The sequence below is a fragment of the Musca domestica genome, unplaced genomic scaffold (genome assembly GCF_030504385.1).
Source record: "Musca domestica strain aabys unplaced genomic scaffold, Musca_domestica.polishedcontigs.V.1.1 7, whole genome shotgun sequence".
Lineage (NCBI taxonomy): Eukaryota > Metazoa > Arthropoda > Insecta > Diptera > Muscidae > Musca > Musca domestica.
Window position 1 is genome coordinate 26,223,532 of NW_026712383.1, and position 23,674 is coordinate 26,247,205.

The 23,674-nt window shown below is 33.6% G+C and overlaps 1 protein-coding gene across 1 annotated transcript in view; it reads right to left on the minus strand.

The window, feature by feature from the left end:
* Positions 1-23,674, minus strand: part of LOC101897485 (Krueppel homolog 1) — an 88,445-nt gene that overhangs the window by 59,530 nt on the left and 5,241 nt on the right. Inside the window, exon 2 of the mRNA XM_059130265.1 lies at positions 22,185-23,599. The gene's annotated coding sequence lies outside the window, so the exon portion shown is untranslated. The remainder of the gene's footprint in view (positions 1-22,184; positions 23,600-23,674) is intronic.

A 23,674-nucleotide genomic window follows, 5' to 3' on the forward strand; every position in this document is an offset into this window, starting at 1 on the left:
AATATTTTTCATAATAGAAATCTTTTATCTATTGTCTACCATTCACGATAACTTTGGTATTTGATAATTTAGATTGAAAAAATGTATATAGAAATTAAGAACTGCATTCTCTTCCTCCAAAATCAAGCACAACAATACAAATATCTCAAATAAAACGGAAGTTATGGCCCCTAGACTGCGACTACGCAAAAAATCACGAAAATGGAAAATTTACATCAGTCGCATATTTTTGCATATAACTTCCCCATTTGATGAGTTATATAAGCAAAACTTAGATCAACTTAAAGCTTACGTACTCCTCTTTCAATGTTATGACATATTTTCTAAAAAAGAATCAATAAAATTAGGACTTTGACCCACAGAAAAATTGACGCAAAGAATACCTCATAACAGAAATTTTAAAGCCATTGTTTAACATTCAGGAGAACTTGGGTATTTAATCATTTAGTTTCGTTAAATAGGTATGAAACTTAAGGACAGCATTCTCTTCTTCTAAAATCAAGCACGACAGTACAAATACCTCAAATCAAACGGAAGTTATGGCCCCTAGAATGCAATTACGCAAAAAATCCAGAAAATAGAAAATTTACATCAGTCACATATTTTTGCCTATAACTTCGGTATTTGATGAGTTATATTGGCAAAACCTACATCAGCTTTAAGCCTACGTTTTCCTCTCTTAATATTATGGCAATTTATTGTAAAAGAAAGTAATAATTTCAAAACTTTGAGCCATAGAAAATTATACTAGAAAATTTTTCACAATGGAAATCTTTTAGCTATTGTCTACCATTCAAGATAATTTTGGTATTTGACAATATAGATTGAATAAATGTATATGGAATTTAAGGACTGAATTCTCGTAATTCAAAATCAAGTAAAATAATTGAAATACCTCAAATCAAACTGAAGTTATGGCCCCTAGAATGCAACTACGCAAAAAATACCGAAAATGGAAAATTTACATCAGTCTAATTTTTTTGCCTATAACTTTGGTATTTGATGAGTTATATTGGCAAAATCTTCATCAACTTAAAGTTCACGTTTTTCTCTTTTAATGTTATGACAAATTTTCTTAAAATAATCAAAAATTTCAGGGCTTTGAGCCAAAGAAATATTCAACCAGAATTTTTTTCATAATAGAAATCTTTTAGCTATTGTCTACCATTCACGATAACTTTGGTAGTTGATCACTTAGATTGAACACATTTGTATGGACTTTGAGGAAGACATTCTCTTCTTTCAAAATCAAGTTTTAAAATTGAAATATCCTGAGAAATGCAAAAGTTATGGCTCCTAGAATGCGATTACGCAAAAAATTTCGAAAATAGAAAATATATGTCAGTAACAAAATTTTGCACCTAACTTCAGTATTTTGTAAGTTATGTCAACAAATCTCATATCATTTTAAATCCTACGCATTCCCCTCTTAATGTTCTAACAAATTTTCCAAAGAATATTACGTAAATTCGGAACAATGAACCACAGAAAGCTTAGACGTAAAGAATCCTTCATTATAGGAAATTTAAAGTTCAGCCTACCTTTTGGATTATCTTTTATATTTGATAAGTTATATCAAAAAAATTCATCAACATTTGTGGAATACATTCCCTTCTTCCAACATCATGTTAAATTTATGAAATATCTCGACTAATACGGAAGTTATGACCTCTAGAAAACAATTACGCAAAAATACCCGAAAATGGGAAATTTGTATCAGTAGCATATTTTGGCTTATAACTTCGGCAATTGATAAGTTATGTTAGTAAATATTATGTCAGCTTGAGGCTCATGCATTCCTCTTTTTTTAATTTGAAAGAATTTCCAAAAATTTTCAATAATTTAAGAACTTTGGGGCACAAACGGTATTGACACAAAAATTTTAGAAGCTGGGAATTTTTTGGTAATTGCATTCGTTTTGTGATATTTTTCATATGTTACGTCATTGAGAGCCTCAATTTTAACCACAAGTAAAGGGTATGACGTTTTTTCTTCAAAATGCAGAAAAATTATTCAAAATAACCGGTTACTTTATACATCATGGCATTTTAAAGATGGTTACTCAAAAAATTTCAATAAGTCATCAATTGTGATTCGTGATTATTTTTTGTCGATAACTCAGAAATTTGTTACGAAATATCAGAAAATCATGTATTAGATTTAAAGCTCGAACACACCTCGTTTAAAATTTATATAAATTTATACCAAATATCCGATTATTTATGACGGTTTGCCCATTCGATAATAATTACTCAAAATTGAAAAAACTTGAAAATTCAGGCACTGGTTTTTGTTTAGAAATATTTCTGCAATTTAGGTAGATAAGCATTCAAATTCTTTACCGATTGAAAGCTAGGACGTTCTTTTCTTATAATCTTGTGAATTAGTTAAAAATAATCGATATTTTCAATTGTTGTGGCCTTTTAAAAGCGGTTACTCAAAAAATTTCAACATGTGGAAAATTGCGATACTTGCAAAGTTTTGCAGATAACTCAGTAATTTGTTGAGATATATAAACACAATTTATGCTGCTTTAAAGCTGGGACAATCTTCTGTAAGGATCACTTACATATGTGCAAAATAACCGATTACTTCAAAAGTTATGTGCTCTTGAAACCGATTACTCAAAAACTGTCATACAAGGAAAATAGTGAAGCGCTTATTTATTATTCCAATATCTTGGGTATTTGGTAAGTTATGTGAATAAATTACATATAATTTGGAAGATCATAGAGCCTCCTAATGATAAAAAAGAAAAAATACTTACAAATACCGAATACTTTCCAAAAAATCCAAGAAACCGCAAGTAACTCAAAAATATTCTGTAAAGGTAATTTTTGAGTCACTTCGGCATTTTGCCCATATCTCTGGTGTTTGGTAAGTTATATAGGAAATTAATGTAGGATTTTGAAGGTTAGAGGTTCTGCTATTAGAATCATGGACGTATGAGCTCAGATAATCGATTATTTTTTGAGAGAAATCCAAAAGTAGAAAGTTACCTAAAATATGTTTGAAGTTTGGATTATTAAGTCACTTTTGTATTTGGCCAATATCTCTGGCGATTGATGAGCTATGTCAATAGAGTTTTTAGCATTTTAAATGTTAGATCTTCTGCTTTCAAGATTTTGGAAAATGTTGCTCAAACCCCCAATTATTTTTAGGGAGATATCTAAAAGAAGAAGGTAACCCAAAAATTCAATGAAGAGTAGATTATTAAGTCACTTCTGTATTTGACCAATATCTCGGGTGATTGATGAGCTATGTCAATGGAGTTTGTAGAATTTAAAATATTAGATCTTCTGCTTTTAAGATTTTGGAAAATAGGACTCAAAACCCCTATTACTTTTAGAGAGATATCTAAGAGAAAAAGGTAACCCAAAAATGTATATGAGAATAAATAATTAAGTCACTTTGGTATTTGTCCAACATCTCAGGTGTTTGGTAAGTTAAAACCATAAACCATGGAGCTTTTTAAAGGTAAGATCTCAGGCTTCCAAACTTGTTAAAGGTTTAGATCTAAGAACAGATTACTTTTTGCGAGAAATCCAAAGGCAATGAGTAACCCAAAAAGTTATAGAAGAGACGATTATTAAGTCACTTCTGTATTTTGCCCATATCTCTGGGGTCTGCTGAGTTATAGCAATACACCATGTAGAATTTGAAACGTTAGAAGTTCTACTTTTACATCAAGTCAAGTCTTATCTTAAACACCCTAGTGTTTTCAAAGTTATGGGACCATAAAAATGATTACCCAAAAAATTTCCAATAGCGAGATTTTTGTTCTATCTCCGGAATTTGAAATCTACATAAAATTTAGGCATTCTATTTTCATTATCAACATGTTTTTTTACCCTCTGACTACGTCACTGCCAAAAAAAAAAAAAATATTGAAAAAATACCAGAAAAAAATTGCAAGGTTATGGCAACAAAGAAGATAGGCTCTCATTATCAGGAGTACTCGTGTTGAATTCTTTCTTTTTTGCTCTGCGGTCCCGCACAATTAAAAAATTTGACGAAATCGATGAACTCACATGATAAATATGAATAAATACATATATATGAGAATGCACATTTGAAAAAATCGGCACGTGCGTTTATTTTTAGCGTGAAAAGAACCAAAAAAATAAATAAATAAAACGACACAGAAAAACAAATACCTAGAGACCGCAAAAAACCGTAGCAGAAAAAGAAGTGATGAATTGTTTTGCAATTAAAATCAAATATTTTTTCTATGGCAAAACAAAATTATAAATATAAATTTTATGCGTCGCACGATGGCCATGCAGTTGCAGAGTGACAATGGTTGCCCTCTTTACTCCTTAGAAGTTAATTAGAAATGGAAGAGAAAAACTTCTGGGAAGAAGACATTAGATATTTAAATTTGTTTTTTAGGTTATGTCACTTTAAATATTGGAGTGTAATATCGGACGTAATACTTTGGCTTGGAGTCCCATATCTTCTATTAAAGGCTAACACAAAAACTGACGTAGTTTTACAAAATTGTTCGTTTTAATAGTGGATGGCGCCCAACGTTGGACTTTCGCCTATGAAACTAAGATTGAGGATCTCATAAACTACACACCAAATTTGAATATCTACTGTCGTCTTGGTGTCCATGTTACCCTGGTGACATCAGATATTTGACGTGAGGTTTTAAGAGTATAAGTCTCCTCTAGGAGTCTCATGTTGAACCCAAATTCACTGGCTTGGAATCCCATATTGGGCGCCATCCTCTATTGAAAGCTAACACAATTTTAAAGTAGTTTTATAAGAATTTCTTGTTTCAATAGTGGATGGCGCCCAACGTTGGACTTTCTCCTATGAACCTAAAATTGAGGATCTCACAATCTGAAACCCCAGTTTAAATATCTAATGTTGTCTTGGTGTCAATATGTCCTGAGTGATATTTGAGCTGATATTTTGAGAGTATGAGACCATCAATTGTAGGCTCACAAGTAGTAGTCCCACGTTGGGCGCCATCCATCATTGAAATCGAATGCAAAACCAAAGTTGAGAATCTCACAACATTAAAATCCAATTTAAATATCTAATGACGCTTCGATGTCAATATTTCCTAGCTGACATTTGAGCTGAGGTTTTGAGAGTAAGATACCCTGAATTCTAGGCTCACAGGTTGTAGTCCCGCGTTGTGCGTCATCCACCATTGAAAACTAATATAGAACCAAAGTTGTTTTTTAAAAAAAAATTGATTTTCAGAATATTTCTTTCTCAATCATGGCTTAAACTAAACCAATATATTCTTTAAAAAATCCACGTATCTTCAACTGATGGTCCTTGGAAAAATATTCTTTAAAAAATCCACGAATCTTCAACTGATGGTCCTTGGAAAAATATTCTTTAAAAAATCCACGTATCTTCAACTGATGGTCCTTGGAAAAATATTCTTCAACTGATGAACCACACGTTGGGCGCCATTATACAAAAGTGAAGGAATTTTAAAAACACTTTTGGAACTTTTGCTATGATCAGCTTATACGGCCAAAACGTGTCTCATCGAAAATACCGCTTTTAGATCCCAGGTCTCTTTGGATCAAATCCGTTTCAGGATATCTGTCCGTCTGTCTGGCTGGTATCCATCCGATTTGGTGCAAACTTGTTGCATCGTAATATTATCATCAAACTTAGATCGAGTTTGGAGTTGGGCAATATCGGTCCACTCCTTCTGGTACCTCCCACACAAAAGTTCGAAATTTTCCAAAATATATATTTTACTGCACAGAAAGGGAAATTATACTCCGATTTTGCTCCAACTTTGGAAATCATAATATTTTTATCAGTGCTACCTCAGATGCGAAAATGGACAATATCGGTTCACTCCATCAAGTACCTCCCCCACAAAGGGTCAACATTTGGAATATTTATTACTCCTTTAAAATGCGATATAAGATTCCGATTGCCTTTAAATTTCACACATCACAATATTTTTATTATCCCAAGGCCTGATGCAAAAATGGATTATGTCGGACTACTCCTTCTGATACCTCCCTCACAAAGGGCTCAAAATTTTGAAGATCCGTGAAGCTCATAAAACGCGAAATTAACATCCGATTCCAGTCAGACTTGGTACATCTCAATTTTTTCATTAACACAATATCTGTTACGAAAATGGTAGAGATTGGACCATTCCTTCTGGTACCTCTCCCACAAAGGGTCAAAGTCTCGAATAATCAAAAGGTTATAAAATCCGAAATAAGCATCTGGTGCTCTTCATATCTCACACACATTCCATTATTTCTACTAATTCAAGATCTGGTGTGAAAATGGAATATATCGGCGCACTCCTTCTGGTACCTCCCCCACCAAGTGCTCAAAATTTTGAATATCCATGAAGCTCATAAAACGCGAAATTAACATCCGATTCCATTTAGACTTGACACATCTCAATATTTCTATCAACACAAGATCTGTTATAAAAATGGTAGAGATCGGACCATTCCTTCTGGTACCTCGCCCACAAAGGGTTAAAGTTTTAAATAATCAAAATGGTTATAAAATCCGAAATAAGCATCCGGTTCTCTTCATATTTCACACATCCCAATATTTCTATTAACCCAAGATCTGTTGAGAAGGTGGTAGAGATCGGAGCACTTCTTCTGCTACCTCCCTCACAAAAGGCTCAAAATTTTGAAGATCCATTGAGCTCATAAATTAACATCCGATTCCATTTAGACTTGGTACATTTCAATATTTCTATGAACACAAGATCTGTTATAAAGATGGTAGAGATCGGACCATACCTTCTGGTACCTTGCCCACATAAGTTTCACAATTTTGAAAAACATACACTCAAAGAAGGCGAAAAAGCATCCAACTCTCTTCAAACATTTTTGTTAACACAGGATCTATTGTGAAGATGATATATGTCTGCGAACCTCTTCTGGTACCTCACCCACAAAGGGTAATAATTATCAATACTTTTATCTGTCGTAACTTACGAAAGCGATTTTTAGATTGTTCAGATTATAGGACTCTCAATCCAAGATTCATGGGTTGTGGTACCACATTGGGCGTCATTCATTTTATAAATTCACAAAAAATGGAAGTAGTTTCAAAAAAAGATTCTTGTGTTTTACTTCCTTCTCTTAAGCTGCTATAAATCTAATGGTCACAGATTCATGTCTAACGTTGGGCGCCATACGCCATGGCAACGTGATACCAAAAACGGAGTTGTCATTTTCCAAAATTGAAGTGGTTTTAAACAGATATTGGTTTTCTTTTTAGATCATGAGAAACTTTGGTTTATGTTTTTGAGTCCCATATTGGGCGCCATGCACCACTGAACCCTACTAGAAAATCAACCTTGTTTAGAAAAAACCTTGGAATTTTCCTCAAAATGATATTTGATATTTAAATTAGTTTTCCAGACTATGAGATTCTAAATTTTGGGTTTATATGGGCAAGCGTCACGTTGGGCGCCACCCAGTATGCAAAGCTAATAGAAAACTGATGTGTTTTTATGAATTTTGCATTTAATCTTGACATTGGATATTTAAATTTGTTTATTAGACTATAAGAATCTGAATCTTGGGTTTATATGGTGGAGCCTCACGTTGGGCGCCATCCACTATTTAAAGCTCATACAAAACTAGAGTATTTAAAAAAAAATATTATTGACTTTTACATCCGACTTTTAGTTTAAAATTAATCTCAGGGTCATAGACTCCGGTTGGGTGCCAGCATTTTTGGAACTCGATTCAAAGTAAAATTTAAAAATATTCCAAATTTCTTTAATGGAATCCTCATTGTTCTATTGGGCTTAAAATCTTTAGTCCCAGAAACCCTTTGTTTAATTTTTATGTTGGGCGCCATTTACGTTTGTGTGTCCTAACACCAAACAAATGTTCATCGCAAAACGTTGCCATATTTCATTTGTTCGAACCCTTGTTGTGTATCCATTTGCCATTGCCTGCCCTTAACCTTGCGCAAAAAAGGTTTGTTGTGGGCTTCGTCTCGATTTGATTCGATTCGACTTGTTTCGTTTGCTTGTTTGGTTGGTGCGATTTCATAGCCTACCACATTAATTTTCATGTTAGAGAGCAGCTGGAGCATATGCTCAAACGATTTTTTGGTGTTGCTGTTGTTGTTGATGATAGACATCAAATTCTGAGATTCCCAAAAAAACAATCAAATTTGAAGAATTTGAGGGGGAAAGGAGAGAAGAGAGAGAGAGAGCGGGAGGAAGAGTATGATGTTCTAAGTATTCCATGACGCTTATTTACTGTGATGTGTTTGATTTGAAAAGCACATACATGTGTGTGTGTGCCTGTGTGCCTCCGAAGCCGGCTTTTGTGTACAGTTCTTGTATCACCAAAAATTTTTCGGAGATACACACACAAGTCATCTCACATAAACACAAACACACACACACTCACGCACAATCCATAAAATACCCATCTCTCTCTTTTTCACTCTCTCCTCCTCCAGAAAAAAAGTTGTTTTAAGAATCTTCTTTGTTTTGTTTCTGCTGGCGAGATGCAGAGAAAGAGGGAGAGAGCGGAAAAGCATGTGTATGTGTGCGTGGCACTTTCATGTTATGGGTATGAGTTGCCGAAAAATTGTTGTTTTTTTGGATCAATCCGGAGTAAACTTGCACGATATGTATGTAAGTATGCAGCGACATACAAACTTTATCAGCTTCCCACCCCTGTGGACGTGTCGCTTTTTTTGTATGAATGACTGGCTATCTTCCCTTTTAGTCCAGAGCTTTACTGTGTGGCGTGCGATTATATTAAATGCTTACACACACATACGGATTTTGTGCTACCACTACACCTGTACAGGAGAAATATTTACAGATACATTCTAATGCGTATGCAATGATGTACATAACTATGGCGATACGCAGAATGCTAAAAAAGACAAAATTTTCCAAATTGACGCCATATAAGCCTGCAAAAGGGGAGGGGGGGGTGTAGGGTGTTCGATGATTGTCATAAGGTTTATCTCCCCCTTTGTATTGAACAAAAATCGGGTTTATATTTACAAATACTTCGGAATATAAAAAAATTTCGTAATTTCAACCCCACGTTGGGCGCCACTTAAAGCAATTTCCGCTAAGAGACTGAGATAAAATGTTCGACGCTTGTCGTAAGGTATGCCTGCCCCTTTGTATTGAACAAAAGTCAGGTTTATATTTCCAAATGCTTCAATTTCATAGATTCAACCCCACGTTGGGCGCCACTTAAAGAAATCTCCGCTAAGAAATTGAGATAAAGTGTTCGAAGTTTGTCATAACTTTTTGTCTCCCTATTTGTATTGAACAAAAGTCAGGTTTATGTTCCCAAATACTAAAATTTTATAGTTTCAACTCCACATTGGGCGCCACTTAAAGCAATTTCCGCTAAGAGACTGAGATACAGTGTTCGATGTTTGTCATAAGTTCTGTCTCCCCCATTGTATTGAACAAAAGTCGGGTTTACATTTCCAAATACTTCAGAATATTAACAAATTCGTAGTTTCAACCCCACGTTGGGCGCCACTTATAGCAATCTCCGCTAAGAAATTGAGATAAAGTGTTCGAAATTTGTCATAAGTTTTTGTCTCCCATTTGTATTGAACAAAAGTCAGGTTTATATTCCCAAATGCTTCAATTTTTTTGTTTCAGCCTCACGTTGGGCGCCATTTATTGCAATTTCCCCTAAGAAACTTAGATTAAGTGAACTTTTTACCCTGTTTGGATGTCAAGATCCCGTTGCACTAATTCTTTGTTTTATCTCATCATGAAATAACAATTTTTTAGAACGCCTGAACTCAAACCTATTGGGCGCCAATCGCTGTCATTTTTTCTAGGATGAGATGCTGACGTTTTAACTACTTTTAAGACTCGGGAATATCGTTTCTCAACTTTCCTTGCAACTCTTACCAAGAATTTACATCTCTACAGGGTCATGAATATACGCCACACGTTGGGCGCCATCATGATAAGTTAATGGAATTCTGGTAAGGGACTGAGATAGACTGACCTTTTTACCCTACTTGGAATCTCAGGATCTCTTTTTACGAGTTCGCTTTTCCATCATATCGCGAAACTACAATCTTTTAAAACTTAGAGCTCAAAACACGTTGGGCGCCATTTGCTGTCATTCCTGCAAAAGTGAGACGCTGGAGTTTTAACTCCTTTTGTGACTTGGGAATATCGTTTCTCAACTTTCCTTGTCTCTCCTTCCATGAATTTACATCCCAACAGGGTCTCGGATTCACGCTATACGTTGGGCGCCATCATGATAAGTTAATTACATTTTTGGCAGGAACCGAGATACACTGAACTTTTTACCCTACTTGGAATCTCAGGATCTCGTTTCACGAATTCCCTTTTCCATCACATCGCGAAACTACAATCTTTTAAAACTTACAGCTCAAAACACGTTGGGCGCCATTTGCTGTTATTATTGCTAGGATGAGACACTGGGGTTTCAACTCCGCTTGTGACTCGGAAATATTGTTTCTCAACTTTCCTTGTCTCTCCTATCATGAATTTACATCCCTACAGGATCATGGATTCACGCCACACATTGGGCGCCATCATGATATTTTAATTGAATTCGTGGCAAGAGAGCGATGTAGACCAAACTTTTTACCCAGCTTGGGATCTCAGGATCTCATTTCACCAATTCCCTTTTTCATTTCATCACGAATATCTTTCAAAATTCACATTGGGCGCCGTTTAAAACCCGATTTCGGCACCGGAATATAGTTTTTCAAAGACTCAGATTCGTTGGGTGCAATCTATCAGAAATATGAGCTTAAATACGTTGGGCGCCATTTAATGTTATTCCTGCTAAGTTGAGATAAAAGAAGTTTTATCCCCGTTTGTGGCTCCAGAATATCGTTTCGCAACTTTCCCTGTCCTCCCTACTATGAATTTATATCCCTACAGGGTGTTGGATTCACGAAACACGTTGGGCGCCATCATGATAAGTTAATGGAATTCATGGTAAGGGACTGAGACATACTGAACTTTTTACCCTATTTGGAATCTCAGGATCTCGTTTCACGAATTCCCTTTTTATTCCAATCACGAAATTACAATATTTCAAAACTTTCAGATCAAAACACGTTGGGCGCCAATTAATGTCATTCGCGTTAAAGTAAGACGCAAGAGTTTTGTCCTTCTTTTTGGCTTCGGAATGTCGTTTTTTGAAGAAGAGCGTCTGCTCCTTCGAATGTATACATGTTTTGGCTATATAGCTTATCAAATTCCAGAGATATTATACCCAAAACCATAAGAACCCAAAATTTATGACCATGAAGAATTTTCTTTGCACTGATCTTCTATTAAACATAAGTTTGAATATGTTCCGAATATTTTTGTGAACTATTTTGATTCTTAAACAGCAATAAAAAAGTCTGAAAATTAAAATCTATTATGCCTATATATTCAAGTAAATGTCGGAGATATCGTACGATACATTTAAGTGTCCAAATTTACGAAACTTTGATATTTTCTGGGTAATGTTATTCCATGGGCTATAATTGCAGAACTAATCAGAATATCTTTGTGAAATATTTTGAAATTTAAAGAAGAGGATCCATGCCTCATAATTTTTATGAACTTTGACAACTGAGCTAACCTAATTATAGAGATATTATACCAAAAACACAAGAACCGAAATTTATGACCATGCTGAATTTTCTTTGCATTGTTCTTCCATGAATCATAATTTCTTATAGGCTCCGAATATTTCTGTAAACTGTTTTGATTGTGAAAAGTGATTAGAACAGCCTTAAAATAAGTAAAAATTTTGCCCATATATTCAAGTAAATATTGGAGATATTGCACAAAATATAATCATGTGCAAATTTTCCCAAATTTAAAATTTATTTTGTAACGTTACACTTTTGGATCATAACTTTCAACATAGTTCAAATACCTCAATAATATCAATGGTTTTTCAAAGATATTAGCTGAAATATAAAATTTATACATATTTTGATGATATATCTCATCAAATATTAGAGATATGCCGTAAACTACAAAAAATGTGAAAATGATAAAAATGTGGAATTTTTTAGGTAATGTTATTCAGTGGGCCATAACTATGGAAATAATCAGAATATCTTATTCAAATCTTCTTATATGCAATCTAAAATATCCGATCTACAATATCGATAACAATTTTCCTCATATAACTCATCAAATACCAGAGATATAATGCATAATATGTGAAAGCTCAAATTTATTAACTTACGGATTTTCTTGGTTGTATAATGTTATGGGTCATAGTTTCCAAAATGTTCGCAATATTTCCTTCATATGACTTGATTCTGAAAGCGGACTATCTGAAATTAATAATTGGTATGAATTTTATTGATCTATCCCATGTAGTATGGGAGATATTGCTTAGAAGTATAAAGTTTAAAATTTAATCATCTTTGATATTTTCCTTTGTAATGATATTCTTTGGGTCATAACTTTGGAATTTATGGGAATATCTCTGTAATATATATTGATTTTTAAAGAAGAATGTTAGATCTTCAAAATCTACATAGATAGGGTTATCATACCGAATCAAATTCTCAAGATATACCACAAAATACATTAAACTCCAAAATTTCCCAACCTTTAACATTTTTTCCGTAGTGTCATTCTATGAGCCATAATTTTCAAAATTGTGGGAGTATCACGTTAAACTATTACTATTCTTGAAGTAGAGCATCTAGGCTTACAATTCAATATAAATTATGTGAATATACCTCATCAAATGCCAGAGATATCGCTCCAAGAACAAACATGCTCAAATTTACAAACTTTTCTTTTTTTCTTTGTAAAGCCATTCCAGAGGCTGTAACTTTGAAAATAATTTGAATATCTTAATGATATCTCCTGATTTTAATAGAAGAGTATTAGGGCTTGTTTATCATTACCAAATATATGGAAGAATTCGAGCAATTACAATAGTTATTCTACGAAATATATTGAAACTTTTTCGAACTTGACTTTTTTGATTTTTCCGTACTGTTGAATATGGAAGCGTATACGTATTAGCCATACGTATACGTCTCAATATTTGGTTTTGGAAAGAAGAAAATCTAGTCTTAAAAATTCGGTTTATAAATATTGCTGATATAGCTCATCAAATACCAGAGATATCGCGCCAAGAAGGAAAACATTCAAATTTACTCACATTTCGTATTTTCTTTGTAATGCCATTCCAGAGGCTGTAACTTTGAAAATAGTTACAATATTATAGTTATATGTCCTGATTTTTAAAAAAGAGTATTAGGGCTTGCAATTCAATACCAAATATACCGAAATATTCGACCAAATACCGAAAATATGCTACGAAATATTTTATGAAGACTTTTTCCAATTTACCAACATTTTTGGTTTCATTCGCTATTTTGAATATGGGAGCGTATACGTATTGACAATACGTATGCGTCTGAATATTTGGATTTGAAAGAAGAAAGTGTAGCCTTAAAACATCAGTTTATAAATATTGCTAATATAGCTCATCAAATACCAGAGATATCGCGCCTAGAAGGAAAACATTCAAATTTCTTCACATTTCGTATTTTCTTTGTAATGTTATTCCAGAGGCTGTAACTTTGAAAATAGTTCGAATATCATGGTGATTTGTCCTGATTTTTAAAGCAGAGAATTAAGGCTTGCAATTCAATACTAAATATATGAAAATATTCGACCAAATACCGAAAATATCCTACGAAATATACGGAGATTTTTTCCAACTAACCAAAAAAAAAAAATATTTTATTAGCTCTCTGGAATATGGGAGCGTATACGTATTATTATTACGTATACGTCTGAATTTTTTGATTCGAATGGATACTGTGAGCGTATACTTATTGTCAATAGTTATACGTCTGAATATTTTCATTAAATTATATGCGAGAAGTTAAATTCCAAAGTAAAAAATATTTAAAAAAAATTCTTAAAAATTAATTTCGATATATTTTACTTTAAACTAATGTCCCCCACCCATTGTGTAGTGTATCGAAAATTCCCCCAGACCGAATATAGCCCGAAAATCATACTGCATATCGCCAATTAACACATACACACACATATACGTATTTTTGTATATTTTTGTGTACATAATATTAATCACAAATTAACCAAGCATATTCTTTTCAAATGTTTGTTCTTTGTGCGTTCTCTCTCCCTCCTCATTTTTTTCTGTCTCTCTCCCTATATTTTATGTTATCACCAGTGTTCGGCGTATATTAGGTGTATATACATAATGTTGTTATATGAAACACCTTTACTCGTTACTCAGGGGCTTCGTTTTGGCCGAAAAAATATATGAAGTAGAATAGAAGAAAGAAAGAAGAAAAAACAATGACCTCGCATAACAAAGTATTTGATTGTCCGGTTTCCGTTGTACTTTTGGACTCTGGTCCCTCTTTGGCCGTCCGTTCCCTCTTTCACACTTTTTATCTCTCAGCACTTTTTATATTGCTTTCTTTTGAGCAACAAATGAGAAATTTGCTGCTCAATATTTAAGTGGCTATATTTTCTGGATTAGGTTTATTCTGCAAAAAAACGAAGGAAGGCCTTCAAAGCAATTGTTTTTTGGGGTGCCAAATGGAGAAGACCTGGAATGTCTTCCATATTGATATAGGAGACCTTTGAGAACTTCCTTTGACATAGAAGACCTTTGAGATTTTTTACAGGCATAAGAAATCAGGCATAGGAGATTTGTGCGGCCTTCGAAAAACATCTTCTATAGTCGCGTGGAGGACTGATCTTTTTAGCTTGTTTGGAATCTAAGAATCTTGTTTCACGATTTTTTTCCATCCTCTAACGAATTTACAATATTTCAGAACTTAAAAACGTTGGGCGCCATTTTAAATGATTCTTTGTAAGATGAGCCAGGCAGATCGTCAGCCCTGTTTTGGTGACAGGATGTCATTTTTCATTATCCGTTTTCCCCCCTAACTTATGATTGCAACCTGACAGCGCCATGTATTCCAGTTTTACGTTGGGCGCCATCCGTGAATTATTCGCAAATTCCTTGTCTACCGTGGACAGCGTGATCCCGAATTGTAAACCTTGGAGGGTATTGGTTTAAGGTCTTGCGTTGTGCACAATTAATGAGCAGAGGATCATTCAGGCATTTTATGGTTATAGAAGTACTTTGTGGTCTTCTTTAGACACAGAGGACCTCGAAGGCCTTCTAAAGGTATGACCCTTGATCATTTCTATAGATGCAGAAGATTTCTGGGATCCTATATTGGCTCGGAATACCGCCATGTCTTCCAGCTTTACGTTGGGCGCCATCCGTTAAGCATTGCCAACTTTCCTGTCTAGCGTGGACAGCGTGAACCCGAACAGTAAACCTAGGATGGTCGTGGTTTTAGGTCTTGTTTTGTGCACCATTAATAAGCAGAGGGCCATTGACAGCGCCAAACCTCCCAGCCATACGTTGGGCGCCATCCGTAAATTATTCTCAAATTACTTGTATTTTTTTTGACTCGGGAGGAAGTTAAGGGCTTCTGAAGATACAGAGTGTTTTTTTATTTTTATTGAAGTGCCTTCGGGTCTTCTGCCTTCGGACCTTAGATGCCTTCTATAGACATAAATGACCTTTGATGGTTTCTATGGACTCAGAAGACCTCTGGGATATTTTATTGAATCGGAAGGTCTTTAAGGTGTTCTATAGATACAGGAGATCTTTGAGGTATTTTATTGTTATAGAAGTGCCTTGAGGTCTTCTTTACACACAGAAGACCTTAGAGGCCTTCTATAGGCATAAATGACCTTTGATGGTTTCTCTGGATTCAAAACACCATTGAGAAGACTTTTGAGGCCTTTTATGGACTCAGAAGATCATAAGGTCTTCAATAGCCATGGAGGACCTTTGAGGTACCCAATGGACTCAGAATATCTTTCACTTTGAGAATATCAGAAGACCTCTGAGATATTTTATAGACTCGGGAGGGCTTTTATGTCTTCTCTAGACACAGAAGACCTTTGAGGTATTTTATTGTTATATAAGTGTCTTCAGGTCTTCTTTAGATACAGGAGACCTGGGAGGACTTCTATAGGCATAGATGACCTTTGATTGTTTCTATGGACTCAGAAGACCTCTGAGATATTTTATTGACTCTGAAGGTCTTTAATGTGTTCTATATATACATAAGACCTTTGAGGTCTTTTATGAATACAGAAGATCTTAAAGGTCTTCAATATACCTTTGAGGTAATCTATAGACACAGAAGATCTTTCCGGTTTTTTCTAGTTATTGGGGTCTTCTATGGACCTATGGAGGTCCATTGAGGTCTTCTATGGACCTATGGAGGTCCATTGAGGTCTTCTATGGACCTATGGAAGTCCATTGAGGTCTTCTATGGACCTATGGAGGTCCATTGAGGTCTTCTATGGACCTATGGAAGTCCTTTGAGGTCTTCTATGGACCTATGGAGGTCCATTGAGGTTTTATATGGACCTATAAAAGTCCAGTGAAGTTTTATATGGACCATTAAGGTTTTATATGAACCTATGGAAGTCCATTGAGGTCTTCTATGGATCTATGGAAGTCCTTTGAGGTTTTGTATGGACCTATGGAAGTCCATTGAGGTCTTCTTTGGACCTATGGAAGTTCATTGAGGTTTTCTATGGACCTATGGAGGTCCATTAAGGTCTTCTATGGACCTATGAAGGTCCATTGAGGTCTTCTATGGACCTATGGAGGTCCATTGAGGTCTCCTATGGACCTATGGAGGTCCATTGAGGTCTTCTATGGACCTATGGAGATCCATTGAGGTTTTATAAGGACCTATAAAAGTCCATTGAGGTCTTCTATGAACTTATGGAAATCCATTGAGGTCTTCAATGGACACCTGCGCATAGTTGATAATATTTGCTGACGTATACGTAATGTCAACACGTATACGGCTTTGTTTCTTTTTGCTAAATATTCTGCAATATCGATTTCAGCCAAAAATCCCTATCAAATATATGGAAATCGAACTAAGGCAGAAAATATGTATCTTATCAGCAGGGCACTCGAATGAGAAATATGCATATAATACTACCTCAACAAATTTTGTTGTGAAAAAAAGTACCCCATGAAATGAGAAATTCTTCAATGACATGGCTGAATTCTAATCGCCAGCGTTCATGATTTTGGTAAAACCAATTTACGCCAGTTAAATTGTTTGTAGAATTTCCATACAAAGCTGGTCATATTTTTGATAATAAAAAAATTATATTTTGTTGTTATTTTTTAGTGGATTTCTAGGTTTGTTGTTGTTGTTTTTCTAACAAAAACAATTAACGTGTCATAATTTACAATAACAATGAATTTGATTAAATAATCTTAGTATTTCTGTTGTTGTCATTGTCGAAAAAACAAAACATCAACAAAAACACAACAAAACCGTTTAGAACCCCATAGCCATATTGGTATGTTATCGGTATCACGTAATATGATAAACAATTTTACGCCAGCTAAAGGTCACACACACACAGAGAGGCGCACGCACACACGGAGGGTGCACACATAACAGTAATAGGTGGTATGTACAGAAATTATAATTAGTCTAATAACAATAAAGAATCCAAACACACATATTTTGTTTTTGGTGCTGTAGATAACAAACAATTAATTGTTGGTACTTTTCGAACATATCGTTGCCGAGAATAGACGCAGAGCCTAAAATATCCATGATCAAACTTTATTGACCTTGGTCTAAATATAGATCGCATTTATGGTTCGAGAGATTATTTGCATTGTATAAGTGTCGGGAATATGGAAAGTGCTTAGATATGCCATGGCAAAACTAACTAAACTAAAATAGCAAGGGGAGTTATAAATAACTTCATATGCTTATCGGACATCGGGGCGCATGATTGGCAAAAATTCCGCAAGATATGGAGACCTAAATGGTAACCAGAAGAGCTAAGGGTCTTCAGGGTACATACGGGAAATTTAGTTGAAATATTCCGCATATTTTCAAAGTTATGGCCCAGAGATCTTCCGTACGAAAAAATCCCAAAATTCTTTAAATTTTGCGTAATAATGTATTTTGTAGGATATCTCTGGTATTAGGGCAGATATATCCACAAAATTTATAGTGACTTCAAACTAGAGGGATCCTTTGTTTCAAATCCAAAAAAAAATATAAAAATATTCGAACTATTTCCGAACTTATGGCCATTAGAATGTCATTACCGAAAATAATTCAAAGTTTCCTAAATTCGGTCATTTGTGTAATTTTTATCATATCTCTGATAATTACTCAGATATATATACAAAATTCACCTTCATTTTAAAGCTGGGACATTCTTTATTTAAAATCAAAAATTTGGACAAAATATTCCAACTAGTTCCATACTCACGGTCAAAAGATGTTCATTACCCAAAGAATTTAAAAGTTTGGTCAAATTGGGGATTTATGTTTTTGGTACAATATTTTTGGGAAATTGGTCGCAATTGTCTGCAGAATTTGTACTGATTTGAAAGCTAAGGCACTTCTTTTTGAGAATCAATTCAGTTCGTAAAGATATTCGGATAAAATTAAAATTTTGGAGCTATCAAATGCTATTACGAAGAAAATACCAAACATTCCTAAATTCTTTAAATTTTGCGTAATGATGTATTTTGTATGATATCTCTGGTATTTGGACAGATATGTCCACATATTTTATACTGAGTTCCAAGGAGCTACATTGATTTCTAATAATCCAAAAATATTATAGAAATATCCCAACTATTTCCGAACTTATGGCCTTCAGAATGTCATTACCGAAAAAAATTCTAGGTTTCATAAATTCGGTTATTTGTGTAATTTTTACCATATCTCTAATAATTACTCAGATATATACACAAAATTCACAGTTATTTTAAAGCTGGGATATTCTTCTTTTAAAATCAAAAATTTGGACCAAATATTCCAACTATTTCCGTACTAGAGGTCAAAAGATTTCTAATACGCAAAGAATTTAAAAGTTTTGTCAATTTGGGAATAATTGCTTTTGGTACAATATTTTTTGATTTTGGTCGCAATTATTTGCTAAATTTGTACAGATTTGATAGCTACGAAAGCTTTTTCTTCAGAATCAAAACATTTCAGAGAGACATTCGGACAATTTTCAAACGTGGGACCCATTTAATATCATTACAAAGAAAAATACCCAAAGATGGTAATTTTGGACATTTGTGTTTTTGGTATAATATTTGTTGACTTTGGTCGGAAATGTCGACATAATTTATATTTATTTTGAAGCTGAGATATACCTCAAGCGAAGTCAAGAGATTTTACAGAAATATTTAAACTATTTTCAAAGTTATGACCAATGGAATATCATTACAAAAAGCAATTTCAAGTTTGGTAGGTTTTGGGTATTTGTGCATTTTTTATAACATTATTGGTATTTGGTCGTAAATATGTAGATTTTTGGTATTAATTTAAAAGTTACAATACTCTTTTACGATAATCAGGACATTTTACCAAAATATTCTTAGTTTTAACAAAATAATGTTCCTTGAAATATCATTGCTTAAAAAACTGAGTTTGCTAAATTTTGAGTATTGTAGTATTTTTATGATATCTCTGATGTTTGGTCGAATATGTCCAAATAATTTGTTTTTATTTAGGGCCATGGGAGCCTTTATTCTACATAATTGAATTTTATAGAGGTATTTTGATCATTGCCAAAAATATGACCCATCTAATATCATCACAAAGAAAATACCCAGAGTTGGTAAATTTGGTCGTTTATTTTTCTGGCAATATATTTCTGATATTTGTTCTAAAAGGTCCGCATAATTTATACTTTTCTTGGAGGTACAATATATCCCCTCTATTCTCTATAATTATGGTCAATTGAGTATCATTACCGAAATAATATAAGGCTTGGTCAATTTCGGGTTTTGTAGTATTTTGTATGATATCTTTGGTATTTGATAAGTTATATCAATAATGTTTATATCGATTTCAAAGCTCGGATGTTTTTCTTTTCAAAATAAGTCACTTTACCAAAATATTTACCTCGCTTTGAAAGTTATAACCCATTAAATGTGGTTACCAGAAAAAAATCAATGTTTGCCAAATATAGGTTTTAATCCATTTTGTGAAAAATCCTGATGTTTAAAGAGTTTTATCAAAAATGTTTATAAAGAACTCATTGTTCAAGTATTCTTCTTTAGAAATCAAGTCGTTTCACAAATAAACTCCGATCACTTTTAAAGTTATGACCCATTGTATGTCGATACAAGGGAAATATGAATGTTTGGCAATTATTGATAGCGGTTTATAAAGGGAAATATCTCCGGAGTTGTATGGGTTATATCAAAATATATTTTATTGAATTCATAGCTCTGATGATGATGATTTAAAAACCAGGAAGTTTTGTTCGAATGTTTCAATAACTTTTTAAGTTATCGCCCTTTGATTGGCATTACTTAATGATATCAATGGTTTAGACATAAACAAACTTTATGTTTCTGGAACGATATCTCTCATATTACAGCAGCTACAGCTATATAATGTGTTTTGATTTTTAAGACGTGATAGTTTTCTTTAATAATCAAGACATTTATCCAATATATTGTAAATATTTCAAAATTTACGGCTCAACGAATGTCATTACGAAAAAATTACCAAAGGTTGTCATTTACGGGCACTGGATTATTTTGTGCGATATGTCTGATATTTAAAGAGTGATGTGAAAATAATTTCTATTGAATTTATAGCTCAGATATTCCTCTCCAAAAATCAAATTATTTTACTTGAATATTCGCATTACTTTTAAAGCTATGGCCCCTTGAATGCCGTTACGAAGAAAATATAAAAGTGTGACAGATATGGACTTTGGTTTACTTGATGAGGTATCTCAGGAATTTGATGAGTTATATCAAAATAGTTTTCAGAGATTTCTTTGCTCTGATGTTAGTCTTTAAACATTAAGTAAGTTTAGTCAAATATACCAATTACTGTTGAAGTTATGGCCCTCTGAATGACTTTATCCAAAAATAGCAAAGGTTTGGAAATGCAAAATTTATATGTTTCTAGTACGATATCTCCTGTATTAGAGCAGCTACATCCATATAGTACGAGTATATTTGAAGTACTTGCTAATTTTTTTTTTATAATCTGTACATTTGTTCAAAATATTCTAGTTATTTTAAAAGTTATGGCCCAAAGAATGTCATTACGAATAAATTGCCAAAAGTTGACATTTACGGGCATTGGATTATTTTGTGAGATATCTCTGATATTAAAAGAGTGACGTGAAAATAGTTTTTAGTGACTTGATAGCTGAGATAATTCTCTTTAAAAATCAGGCAATTTTACTTGAATAACCTCATTACTTTAGAAGTTATGGTCTATTGAATGTCGTTACGAAAGAAAAATTAAATTGTGGCAATTATGGTTTTTTGTGCAATTTGTAAGATATCTCTGGGATTTAAAGAGTGTTGTGAAAATATTTCTTATTGACTTCGTAGCTCAGATCCAGAACCTCTCCGAAAATCTAGTTTTTCTAATCAAATATTCGCATTACTTTTAAAGTTATGGCCGATTGAATTTAGTTACGCAGAAAATATAAAAGTGTGACAGATATGGGCTTTGGTTTACTTTGTAAGATATCTCTGGTATTTAAAGAGTAATGTGAAAGTATTTTTTATTGGATTCGTAGCTCAGACATTCTTCTTTAAAAAATCAGAGAATTTTACTTAAATATTCGCATTACTTTTAAAGTTATGGCCCATTGAATGTGGTTGCGGAAAATCAATTCAATTGAGGCAATTATGGGATTTTGTGCACCTTGTAAGATATCTCTGGTATTTAATGAGCTGTATCAAAATATTTCGGTTACTTCAAAGCTCTGATGTTAGTCTTTAAAAATCAGGAAAGTTTATTCAAATAGCCCAAATACTTTTTAAGTTATGACCACTTGAATCACATGACGCAAAAATTTCAAAAATTTGGACATTAAATTTTTTCGCTTTTTGGTGCAATATTTCGAATATTTCAGAGACTAAATCGACATATTTGAACGGTTCAAAGGTCTTCGACGTCCGTAGAAGATCCTGCCCAAAAATTGTGGTCATTTAATAGCTTTAAAGTGTATTTAAGGTCCAGAAAAGACCTCAAATCTTAATTGAATACATGGGGGCGTATAAGTTTTATTAATAGGGTACCTGTGGGCGTATAATTGATATTCGGAAATAATATAACGTATAAGTTCCACTTACCATATATTGTGAAATAGTTGACAGGGTTTCCAAAGGGAAATAATCCAAAATTGTGATGCCTTTCCTTAGGGAGATGTTTTGAAGTTATTTTGGGGATTTTGTTTATTTTTTTGGCAATTTGCAGAGTCTTGGAATTTTTTTGATCAGTTTCTTTGTTGTTGTTTTGATTTTCTTATTATTATTTTCAAATCAATTTGTCAAATTTTTAGAATCAACAATACCCGTCTCTAGCATTTTAATAGTTTATCGCCACTGCCAAATGGCTTTTGAAAGCGAATTCAATTTCTCTCAATTCATCGACAAATTAAAATAACAAATTATCTATTTCTTGATAACAACAAAACAAATTAACGGATACAATGTTTATATTAAATAACGTATTGCAGCAAATTGCCAGAGAATTGAGAATCAATGGAAGCTAGAGAGAGACGACGACGACGGTAGTCAGTCCACTTTGAGAATCGTATTGAAATTCTATGAAAACAAAATTCTTGGCTTGATATCAACAACTATTGGTAGCTGGGGAGGGAGGATGGAATGCGTCAATATCTAAACATCATCAGAGTTCTCATGTGAGCAGCTTTTTGCAGGGGGTAGGTTAAGGGGTGTGGGGGTGGTATTTCACTGCCTACACCTCAGCAAAACAAAAAAGCTACACGTGATTGCCAATGTATGGGTAATCTAGGGGGTCTCTACTACTCAGACAATGTTATACTTTATAGGAGATTTTTTTTCTTCCGCTGTCACTGCTTCACTGCACTGCTGCTGTGCTCCTATCTGTCCCGCGATTAAGATTTTTAATTGATTTGTTTTATTTTTATTTTTTATTTATTTATTTTTATTCTGCTTGTCGTTCTTTGCAAAACTCAACACTTTGCATGAGGGTATGTGGGGGTGGGACCTCTGTGATTTTTCTAGGTGAACAGTAGGCCAAGCTGTCGTTGTGATTAGTTCCCACTCTCTTGAGGGTTGTTGTTGTTATGTTTTTTTTTTCTATTCTCTTTGCATTTGTTACGAATTTGTTGATAATTTTTTTGTTTCTTCGTTTTTCTTTTGTTATTTTATTTTATTTGTTTCTCTTTTGGCTTCCCTTCCGTTTGACTTGCTATTATTTTTCCGCGTTGTGTGGCTGTTGTTGTTGCTGCTTTTGGCGCGGTCTCATCGTCACAACTTATGTCACTATAAACAATATTGACCTAGGTTTTGTTGTTGTAAATTAAAATTAATTATTAATTATTTTTTCTTGTTGTTGTGGCTGTTGTTGCTGTTATTATTTTGTGTGACGAGTTCTAGGAATTTTTATTTTGTTGTTGCGGTTTTTTCAATTTTGCGCAAAATGAATTTACAGAATTTTTTATTTGCAGGAATATTTGTTGTTGTTGTTATTCTGGGTATTTGATATTGAAATTTCACAACTGGAAAAAAGAAGAGAAAAGAAAATTGTATTACAAATTTTAAATAAAATAAAATTTTTATGTTAATAGGAAATT